At 33.2% G+C, this 12,558-nt stretch overlaps 1 protein-coding gene across 1 annotated transcript in view; it reads right to left on the bottom strand.

Moving 5' to 3' along the window:
* Positions 1-12,558, bottom strand: part of LOC105529846 (chromosome unknown open reading frame, human C7orf60) — a gene marked incomplete at its 3' end in the record, with an annotated part of 37,398 nt that overhangs the window by 7,820 nt on the left and 17,020 nt on the right. The window lies entirely within an intron of this gene.

The following is a 12,558-nucleotide window of genomic DNA, read 5'->3' on the forward strand; positions in this document are numbered from 1 at the left end:
CCATCTAAAAAAAAAAAAAAAAAAAAATTTGGTGGTTGCGCAGGGGTGAAAAGGCCAGCACAAAGGATTTTTAGAGCAGTTAAACTATTCTGTATGATACTATAATGGAAGATACATGTCATTACACGTTTTTCAAAAACCACAGAATGTACAACATCAAGAATGAACCCTATGGTAAACTATGGACTTTGGGTGATAATGATTGATCAATGTAAGTTTAAAAACTGTAACAAATGTACCACTCTAGTGCTGGATGTTGACAGGGAGGCTATGCATGTTTGGGATGGAGTGGGTTGTATATGGTAACTTTCTGTACTTTCTGGTCAATTTTATTGTGGGTTTCTGGTCAATCATGTTGTAAACCCACCGCTCTAAAAAATAAAGTCTACTTAAAAGAGAAAAACAAAACAACCTTGGGATAAATATATCATGTATCTCCTGATGTATTACACTGAGAGGGACACAACATCACCTATGCAAAACACTTGCTAATGATACACTTAACTTATATCTAATCACAAATAAACTACACATATCCAAATTGACAGGCAACCTATAAAATGCTGACTTTTAAAAAATGGCCGTATCAGCCAGGCACGGTGGCTCACACCTGTAATTCCAGCACTTTGGGAGGCCGAAGCAGGCAGATCACCTGAGGTCAGGAGTTCAAGACCCATCTGACCAACATAGTAAAACCCCACCTCTTCTAAAATATAAAAATTAGCCGGGTGTTGTGGCAGGTGCCTGTAATCCCAGCTACTTGGGAGGCTGAGTCAGAAGAATTGCTTGAACCCAGGACGCAAAGGCTGCAGTGAGCCAAGATTGCATCATTGCACTCCAGCCTGAGCAACAACAGTGAACCCGTTTCAAAAAAAAAAGAAAAAAAAAAATTGTAACATAAAAAGACAAAAAAGAAAAGAAAAAAAATGAAGAATTTTTCTAGATTAAAGACCAAAAAGGTTTAACAACTAAGTGCAATGAGTTATCCCTGATGGGATCCTGGATTGAAAAAAAAAAAAAAATCCAGGTATAAAGGACACTATTGTGAAAACTGGGGAAATCTGATTACAGATTACATTATTAGTTAGCATTATATTCATATTAAATTTCTGTAGTGTGATAGTTGTATTATGATTACAAAGAAGAATGTTCTTACATGATACACATCGAAGTATTCAGGAAGAAAAGTCGGGTAATTTCCGTAACTGACTCTCAAAAGGTTCAGCAGAGAGCAAGAGAGAAAAAGGACCCAGAGGAGAAAGGGGAACAAGATAAAAAAGTAAGACCAAGTAGAGTAACATTTTTTTCAGAAGCTGAAGGAAAGAAAGTGTGAGTCAAGGATTTTATATTCATCCAAACTACATATCTTGTAACAAAATTATACAAAACCAGTTTTTAAGATGGGTGAACTCAGAGAACATCATAATTCCAAGTTGTTTTTAAAGAATCTACTGGAAGATGAACTTCATCTATGAGATGATTAGGAAATGTTGGTGAAGAAGTAGGGAATAAAAAGCATTAAATCACTAAAAAAAAGGGGGGTATTTTAAAATGCTAAAGGCATTCAATTCACTTCAATTCCGAGTAAAGTTGTAACTATTATAAATAGTTATGTACCACTTATCATAGCAGCCATCTTTACAAAGAAGAAATTCCATGAGATGTATGGAGAAACAGACAAACACCAACAACGGGGAACATTCCACTTTCAATCAAGAGAATGAAAAGGTTACAGAAGCCCTAAAAAACATAATAAAGTTTACCTTATTGCTAGAAGATAACTCTGCATTCAGAGAGAATAGCTTCTTTTTAACTACACATGGAATAGTCACAAAAATTACCATATACGTGTATTAAGTCATGAAGAAAACCACAGTAAAAACCATAATGAAAAAATACAGACAAAATTATACAATTGCAATGCAATAAAACTAGAATTAACCAAAAACAAGAAATCCATTCTATCTGCTATTTTTTTAAAAAGTAAGTAACTTGGGTCAGAGGGCGAATACTAATAAAATAAAAAAAATCTTAAATTAATGAAAGCACTACAAGTCAGAAGCTAAGGAATGCAACTAAAATAGCAATCTGATGAAAATTGAGACACTTTAATGTTTATATCAAAACAAAAAATAAAATTAAATGAAATAAACATTGAACTCAAAGGATTAGAAAAATAAAGCAAAAAAAAGGAACAAGAGAGTGCCAACAAATACACAAAAACTTGCGCAACTTGAGCAACTTTTTTTCTAGAAAAATACACCAAATATATAGAATAGGAAAATTTCTTAAACTTGAATGTGTAGAAATAAAAAGTTTAAACAAAACAAAAATCCAAAGATGAAATAGTTATCAGAGTTAATCTAACCAAAAAGCACCAGTATAAGCCTTCAAAAACCAGATAACCCCTGTATTAATCATGTTTTTTACTTTATCTTTCATGTTTTGATATTTTGGGAGGGGAGTTGGAGGGTGTGCTTATACATCCAGAGAGAGACTGCCCTCTCAGGACCAGCTAATTCCTTAAGGCGGTAAACTTACTTCAGAAAACATGTCTCATATGCAAGCCAACCACTATCTAACTTTTACACACAAGCCAATAATTCCCCACTATTAAATCAACTCAAGACCATACACCAGACAACAACGGACAGCCCCTAGTCCCCAAAGCCTACTGAAATTACTCAATCTAGCCAATCCTAAACCATTTACTCTGCCCTGCCTTATCTTTTCCATAAAAGGTCAATAATGGCTCTGGTCTAGGCTTTCCTTTAGCTCCTGCTTCTGACTCCTGACAAAATCTGGTGCTTCCTTTGTAGCCCTGCATAGTGTGGTATGTCCCCTTCTCTCAGGAAATATAAGTAATAAATAATCATTTCAATGGCATTGATCACTCCATGTTTTCCCTCAGTCACCTCTATAAATTAAAATTCCACTGATGCATGTGAGACAACCCCAAAAGTACTTAAACTGTTCCAAACCACAGAAACAAAAACATTTTTCCAAATTCATTTTCAGGGAGCAAAATTACAATGATACTTATCTGATCTGATAAAGATTACAAAAATAAAGACCAATATCACTTATAAATATCAATAAAAATATGAAATTAAATTTTAGCAAACATAATTAAACATGACTAAGTGATATGTATTTCAGGAATGCACAGATGGTTCAACATAAGAAAATCCACTAATATAATTCACTATATTCATAAATCTAAGAAGAAAACACATTTATTCTTCTCCATAGATGTTGAAAGGTCATTCAACAAAATCCAACACCCATTCCTAATATAAACACTCAATAAAATACAAGTTGGTAAACACTTCCTTAATATTAGAAATACATGTGTATGTATATATAGATATATAAGCCAAAAAGCCAGTAACTTAATGAGGATACACCACATACATTACTGCAAAATGAATAAAGTACAGCTATGTAATAGACAAGAGAAAAAGATTTAGTCAAATGAGTAAGAGAGGAAGAAATAAAACTTTGTGTATTTATAGATGACATAAAAGATATACCTTGACAACCCGAGAGAATCAATCATAAACTCATATAAACAGTAAGAAAATTCAATAAAATGGTAGGATGTAAAACACTAAAAAATGAAAATTATCCATATATATACACACACACACACACAATAGCCTGTTAGAATATAGTCATGTGTTGCTTAACAATGGGGATATGTTCCAAGAAATGCATCATTAAGGTGACTTCATTATCGTGAAATCACCAGGGTATACTTAAACATAGATGGTATAGCTTACTACATGTCTACAGCATGTTACCATACTGAATACTTTAGGCCACTGTAACACAATGGTTAAGTATTTGTGTATCTAAACATAGAAAAGGTATAGTAAAATTATGATATTATAATCTTATGGAACTACCATTGTATATAGTATATATATATTTCCACTGCTGATAGAGATGTCATTATGCAGTGCATAGCTGTATAACAGAAGGGAAGGGGACATTTACAACAGCAATAAAAATGATAAAATATCTAGGAGTAAGCACAACAAGAAATGTGCATAACCACTATACAGAAAACCTTAAAACACTGCTTTGCAAAAGTAGTCTGCTACTTTTGACTAAAGTAGACTAGAACAAATGGAAAGCCATTTTTTTTTCTTTTTTTAGACGGACTCTTGCTCTGTTGCCAAGCTGGAGTGCAGTGGTGCGATCTCGGCTCACTGCAACCTCTTCCACCTCCTGGGTTCAAGTGATTCTCCTGCCTCAGCCTCCCAAGTAGCTAGGACTACAGGCGCACACCACCATGCCCAGCTAATTTTTGTATTTTTAGTAGAGACGGGGATTCACCATGTTGGCCAGGATGGTCTCAATCCCTTGACCACTAATCTGTCCACCTCGGCCTCCCAAAATGCTGGGATTATAGGCATGAGCCGCTACGCCCGGCTGACATATCTTTTTAATGGATAGGATGATTCAACATTAATGAGATACCTGTTGTTCCCAATTTATGAAAAATTAATGTAATCTTAATAAAAGCAATTTTTTAAAATGTAGTTGGACCAGTTGATCCTAAAGTACATGTGGAAAAAAGCAAAAGCAAGAAAAACCAAGAAACCCCTGAAAAAGAATAGTGTGAAAGGGAGGTATGGGAAGAAGATGCTACAAAACAGCATTATAAGTCTTTATGATTAAAATGGTGGTATTAGGCAAGGATCAATGATATATACAAGGGAATATGACAGAAAAGCTAAAACAAAACCAACTATGTGGGGAAACTTAGTACATCATGTAAGTGTCATGTCAAATTACTGAAGAAAAGGTAAAGTTTTTAATAAATGTTGGGGAAATGGATAACTTTGGTAGAAAAAAATTAGATGAACACTTCACAAGAAATACCAAATTTGACTTTTAAACAGATCAGAGATCTAATGTAATAATAGAGAAATCCCCTAAGTATTAGAAGAAAACATGAGTGAATAACAAATTGTTATTTGAATTCCTACAGTCTGGTAATTAGGAAAGCTTTTCTAAGACAATCAAAATCTGGAAGCAATAAAACAAACGACTGATACATCTAACTACGTAAAAGCAAAAACTTTCTGTATGGCAAAAGATAGAGTCAAAGACAAAGGGCACACGTATCTATAAATGATACAAACAGCTCTAAAAAATCAAGAAAAATTAGAAACCAAAAGTCAACACAAAAAACTATCAAAAACATGATCACATAATTCACAGAAAAAAAGGCAAATGATTCTTAAATATACAAAAAGGTACTTGACCTCATTCATGAGAGAGATGTAACATAAACTCAAGCTAGAAATACCAATTCCAATCTATCAGACAAAAATTCAATAGCTGAGCCACATCCTGTGTTGGTGAAGTTATAGAGAAATGGGTATTCTTATTTATTTATTTATTTGCTGGTGAAACTGCAAAATGATATAACCTCTACACAGGGCAATTTGGCAGCACATCTAATAAAATCACATATGCATTTAGTCTCCATTTCTGCAATTCCACACCTAGGAATCTACAAATATACAATGACAAAAATACAAAATGCACATACACAAGGTTATTCATTACAGCACTATTTGTAACAGCAAAAGCTTGTAAACAAGTTATGAAAATGAGGAATATATCTGTATACCTGCGATGGTTAATTTTAGGTATCAGTTGTCAAACATTATCTTGGGTGTTTCCTTGAGGGGTGTTTTTGGACGATATTAATATTTACTATCGTCCAAATATTGTTAGAATGTAAATAAAGCACACTGCCTTTCCTTAAAGTGAGAGGGCCTCACTCAATCAGTTGATGCCTGAATAGAACAAAAAAGCTGACTCTCTCGTGAATAATTACAGAGAATTCCTCCTGCCTGACTGCCTTTGAACTGGGACACCGGCTTTTTCCCGCCTTCAGACTCGAAGTGAGACATCAGCTCTTTCTGGGTCTAGAGGCTGCTGGTCTTTAGACTGGATCTATACCTTCAACTCTCATGGACTGCCACCTTGCCCACTCACCTTGCAGATCTTAGGACCTGTCAAACTCGATAATCATATGCATTAATTCTTTATAATAAATCTTACTATACATACTAACAGACACATCCTATTGTTTCTGTTTCTCTGAAGACTTCTGACCTCTACCAAATACAATGATTCTCATATTAAGTAAAAAAGAAAGGTACAGAGTATATAACAGTACACCACACACCACCACCTACAGGGATAAGAAAAGGTGGATATATGTACATATGCATATGTACATGGATATGAATTTGTTTATTTTTGCAAAAACAAACACTGGTAGGATAAAAACGAAACAAATGAAAATGGTTACCCATAGGAGGTGTCACCCGGTGTAACGCCTATATGACATAGTTGAATTCTGACCCTGCCCCCCTGCCCCAACTCTGTTTATCTTTAAGAAACAGGATACCTGTAATAAAAACTTCCCTTTGAAATAACAAGACCAGCTGAGACTGGTTAGAATCAAGATAGCTGACCTAATGAAAAGACCTCACATTTCATTACCATCTCATTTCCATGCTAAATGAAATGGTACTCCCACCAGTTTCATGACTGTTGGCAAATGACCATAACAACTGGAAGAAGCCATAAAAGGACAAAAAGGACAGTGGCACTCCAGTTCTAGAACGTTCACTGCCCATTTCTAGAAAAGACGTGAATATTAATCCTCTTGCTTTTAATGTCCAATGCCTTCATTCGAAAACCCTGTATTTTAACCACCCAGCCTCTCACTAGTGGAGAAGTTGAATTGTGAGCCATGCTCCTGCTTCTCAATTCCATGGCCATCAAATAAAGCCTGCACTACTTGATACTCACTTTTGGTTTTGTGTACTGGTTTCGTGACAATGAACAGGGAAAGACCCCATCTTCTGGGGAATCAGCTTTGTTGGTAACAGGCAGGTGTAAATGAAGAAAATAAAAAGGAGCCTTGAGTATACTTTTTAATAAAGTTTGACTTTTGAACCATGTAAATGTTTTATATTCTCCAAAATTAAAGAAAGAACAACTCCCAAAATTGAAAATAAAGTGAAATCAACTGTATAGCAAAATTGGTATTACAACCATACAGAAAAGAACTATTTCAAGCAATTTTTAAGCATATATTCTGATCCTTGGTGGGATATGTTCTAAAGACAAAAGAACTGCAAAGAAATCTTAAATTTCAATTATTTTATTTTTAGAAGATCAGTACTGCAATTTTTAAATCATTTTATATAAATTGTAGGAAAAGGCTAATGTATTACTGTAATTCAGAACCAAGTCCTTCTGGGTAACAGAAGAGAAATAAAAAACAGAGAAGTTAAGCAAAAATAAATATAAATATAAAACAAAGTTGTTAAGCAAAAATCTTGTATATTAAATTGGAGTGGAAAATATCAATTATGAAGTTGACTGAATATTTATATATAACACTATATATTATAACATATATATTTTTCTAATTCTCTTTACCAAAAAGATGCAGAATAAAGCATACCCTGTGCACATCTAGTGCCCAGATGTTACTTTTCAAATGCCATTTCCCACTAAATGAAACTAGGACTCCTTGAAGAAAGAGTTTGATTCCAGGTCTCGACGAGGGGAAGCAAAGACATGTCATCTTTGTACTAGAGAGCAAGAAAGTGCTCACAGGTGATGCAAAACACAGAAGCAAACTTTAACTGGGCTCCTGCTGCCTAATATGAAATTATTTGAGCACCCTACCCCCCAAAAAAGACTAACAATGAAAAATGGAATAAAAATCCAAGATGTTACTGTGACATTCCAAAAAAAAAAAAAAAAAAACAAAACCCACAACCCATTTATTCTAACTGTAATTGACTATTATAGCAATTGCTTTTGTGAAAACTGGTAATTAAACAGAATTACATATATTTTTTTATTCTGCTTTTCTGGATAACATGTAATCATCATTCACTGTTTATAAAGGAAAACTTTTATTTACAAAAGAATGCCAGCTAATAAATGTCAAGAAAAAATACAATTTTAAAAATAATTATTTTGTAACCCCAAATGAAATATTATTTAACAAATGGAAGTAAAACTGTTTGTTGAAAGACTGTTAGGAAAGAGGATTGCTCCACAAGCCAAAATACCACTCTACATATTACTCGTTAATTGTAAAGGGATAAGTTTACAATGGAAAGATTGAGTAGATACCACCTTAACCAAATGACAACATTTAGTATCTCTAATGACGGTACACCTCACAATAAAAATCTACTAATATGACACAAAATGATGTATAAAGCTTCATCTAATAGATATTTTTGCAAAAATACCTGACCTGAATCAATCCTTCAGACCCAACTTTCAGTTTACAGAAAATAAATGAGACTGAGGAAATAAATAATTGGTTACCATGAGAAAACAATCAGATAAACCTGAATGCAGGACACAAAACTAGTTTGGAATTAGCATACAGATTATCAGAGCAGCTCATATGATAGAATTAAAAAAAAAAACATATTAAAAAGAAATCATGAGAGATGAGAATGCAAAGGGGTCTAAAGGAACTAAGTAACAGACAAGTACAAGTCCTTCCAAAATGAGAACGGATCACAGGAACTGGGGCATTTGCTGAAATGGTACCTGGGCTGCAGAGAATCAAGCCTTCTAGGGTAGAAATACTCTGCTGGATTAAAGGGAAACGGCAGAGCTTTTAACAACTGCTTGGCTGTGTGACAGATTGAAATCTTTAAGAAACTCAAATGTAGAGATAATTCTCCCCATTCTCCTCCTGATTTCCTCCACAGGTCTATTTATGAGTATGTGAAGGCAGCAACAGCACTGGAGGCTGCAAGTGGGACTAAAAAGCAGAAAAAGATTAGGTTTATGTCCTGCAAGAGGACTGCACCTGTAATATACACAGAACAGGATTCATTCACTATCAAAGCGCTTGAAACCAGAAGTGAATTGAAACCATCTAAAGCGGTCATCCAGTTCCAATACAGCTCAACTCCTGATGGTATCAAAGTGTTCAGTCTTTCATTCCAGCTTCCTGTCAGAGCAAAAAAAGCATGCCTCTCTGGAGAAAAATGGTATTTATGCCAATCTCTTCTAAACACAATGCCAGTATAAAAAAAGAATTACCACACATAAAGCAGGAAAAAATGATCCATAACCAAAAGAAAAAAATAGCCAAAAGAAACAGACCCACATATAAGACATGTTAGAATAAGCAGACAAAAACTTTAAAATAACTACTATAAATTTATTTTTTTAAAATAGAGAAAAAGACAACCCAAATGGATAAAAACAGAGAACTTCAACAGAAAAATTAAATCTCTAAAGAGCCAAGTAACTATTATAGAAAAAACAAGAAAAACGGTATCTTAAAAACATCTTTATTGGTAATTGATAGATTAAAAAGCCAAGAAAGAAAAATCAGTAAATATATATAGAATATTGAACACTATTAACCAACTTGAACCAATAACTGCAAAATGCAGAATGTGGGATATTCTACAAATTAACTGACATTTGTCTAAAAACTCAATGTTATGAAAAAAACAAACAAAAAAACCCCAAGAACCTAAAGAATTGTAACCACCAATGTATGAGACTTGATTGGATTTAGAAAAAAATTATATATATATATATAAATTTTAAAATATATTTTGAAGACAGTGAGAAAAATCTGATCTTATGAACTAAATATTTTAGAAAATTAGAAGATTACTGTTAACTGTCTTAATATGATGATGGCGTTGTGGTTATGTAGAAAAATTTTCTAATTCTTAGGAGATGTATGCTAATAGATTTACCAATAAAATGTAATGTTATCTGCAATTTACTTTCAAATAGTTCAGGAAATAGTGTGTTTATAGTATATGTTTCTCTGTATTTAAAAGAGCTAAAAAGGGCAAATTCCTTTATTGAAGGTATAGCTATACCTGTATATTGCATTTTTTTCCCTGGCTTTTAATGCTTCATATTACATATAAAATTTTATTATTCTGTCCTTAGCAGGATGCAAGGCTTACCTCATATAACATATTCCCATAAGTTTTAAGTACAACAAAAACAAACTTTTGTCCAACCCTTTTTAAAGCCCACTTTAGCTTTCAAACTGACATTACTTTTAGAATTATCAAAAAGAGAAAAAAACTGCATATAGCTCATAATTATATAAAACTCAAGTTTCAAAATGTAATATTGTTTCAAAGTCTTTTCCCCCAACCTAGTTTTATGTTTAAAGACATTACATAACTTCTCTTAGTATTACTTGATAGTAAAAAAAATAATAAATTTAACCATATCTTGCCACTGTTCTTTTTTTAACAGTATGACCTAAATTCCTAACGATTTTTTCAGCAGTTTACATAAAAAATGACCTCATGTGATAATATAACTATTGATAAAACACAAATCCAAGGAAAAAGGAAGAAGACTGAAGTTTGAGGCAGATTCACTGTTTAAGCAGAAGGTAAAAGCAAATGCTCCTATGAGAATACCACATATCAAAGTTCATTTAAGAGATAAAGTTTGAGGGCCTGCCTGCTGTACTGTAATAGTAATTTAAAAGTACTACTGCTAAAATCCAACAATGATGATCTTAAACAGCAACAGTACTGATTTCCTGATTGGATTACACTGCCACTTTCTGTTACGGGGAACTATTTGGTTCAGTAGTATGCCTCATTTTGTGTTTCTTGAGGGAGAAAATGTATATTCTGCAGAACAGTCAGATTTATAACCATTTTCTCTCTAGAAATGCAAATAAAAACATTTAACCCCAATCATCCCATTTCCTATTATTCTGGCACCTTTCTTTAGTTCCTTAACTCCATTATTCTTTGACTCCATAATCCACTGATGGTACCACTTTCTCACTATACTTTGTATTTTCAATTCCCTTACATATCATCATAATCACTAAAATGTGTGCCCCATCACCTCCCTGGCTCCTCTCTGAGTCATTATATTTATTTGAGCATTAATCCTGGTACACCGTCCTGTCAACTCACTATCTCGTTCACCAACTGTTTAACTATAATTTCATGCCATGATTATTAAAGTAGTTTTCTAACTGGGTTCCCTTACTGACACCCTTGCTCTTCTTATAGTCTATTCTTAACACAGAAATTAATTCTTAAGAATTATTGACACCTGCAAATGGTTAATAAAATCCTATCACTTCTTTTGTCAAAACAGCCAATGACTTCCCATGTCAGAGTAAAAGTCAATGTCTTTAAAACGATTCACAAGACCCTACAAAATCTAGTGCTCATTACCTTATTTTCTACCTCTCTTCCTCTGTCATTTTGCTCTGGCCACACTTTTCTCCTGGCTATTTCTGAAACATGCTAGCATGCCTCTACTTTAAGATCTTTAGACTTGGTAGGGCTGGCTTACTCTCTCATTTCCTTTATATCATTGGCACATATCACAACAGTGAAACCCTCTTCCCCAATCTTATTTAAAATTGTTTTGGTTTTCCTTGCTTTATTTTGCTCATGGTGCTCACCACTGTCTGAACTAGTATAAATTTAATCAACATATTGTTTCTGGCCACTCACCCCCACTAGCATGTAAGCTCTATGAGAGCAAGGATTTTGTGAGTTTTATTGTACTCCTAGTGCCTATAATATGACTGGTACAAAGCAGACAATTACTAAATATTATTTATTAAATAACTAAGTTAAATGCATATTTTTCTCTGAATTATTTGTTGAATGAATGCATTATTACAGTTTTAAAATGAGATGTAAAAATTTTTGAATAAAAATTGAAAGAAAATGTAAACCAGAAGTTATCATAAACTTACTGTCCATGAGAAAGACAATGTTTTTTTATTTAGTCTCTACTTTTTGGTTTTTTTTTTTTTTTGGTCCAGGGTTACATTTGCAGGTTTGTTATATAGGTAAATTGCATGTCACAGGGGTTTGGTATATAGATTATTTCACCACCCAGGCAATAAGCATAGTACCCAATAAGTAGTTTTTCAGGGAATTCATGTTTAAGTTTAGTCAATATACTTATCCTTTCTTATAATTTTACCACATTGAAAGAACTAGTATCAGCATTATTTCATTTTCTGGTATTTTTAACATTAGCATCTATATTATGAGAAAATAAACATTATCCAAAGTCAATATAAATGCTGGAATACCCTGAATCATACATCAGAAATTCAAGATACAAAAATTTTAAGATGTTTTAAGACTTTGTAGAACTTTTACTTGAATCTAAATATAATTATCCAAAGAAATTTTTATACCATAACTTATTAAGGAGTCAAGTATTAAATCATTATATTTAAATGTATTGTATGTATTAAACGCATTTAAAGCCATATTTTTTAAAAGTTAGAACAAATGTGCCAAAAACATTTTTATTTAAAAAGGTGAATGAAATAGAAAGTGAAGCAAAAGGGAGAAAAGTTGTTTTAAAAGACAGGATCTCTTTCATAGTATTTCTGGTATTCTATTTTGGTACTATGAATTATACACAGCATCACTTAGATTTAAGAGCTTCTGCCAGGTGCGGTGGCTCACATCTGTAATGCCAGCACTTTGGGAGGCCCAG

This window comes from Mandrillus leucophaeus, unplaced genomic scaffold, assembly GCF_000951045.1.
Source record: "Mandrillus leucophaeus isolate KB7577 unplaced genomic scaffold, Mleu.le_1.0 Scaffold787, whole genome shotgun sequence".
Lineage (NCBI taxonomy): Eukaryota > Metazoa > Chordata > Mammalia > Primates > Cercopithecidae > Mandrillus > Mandrillus leucophaeus.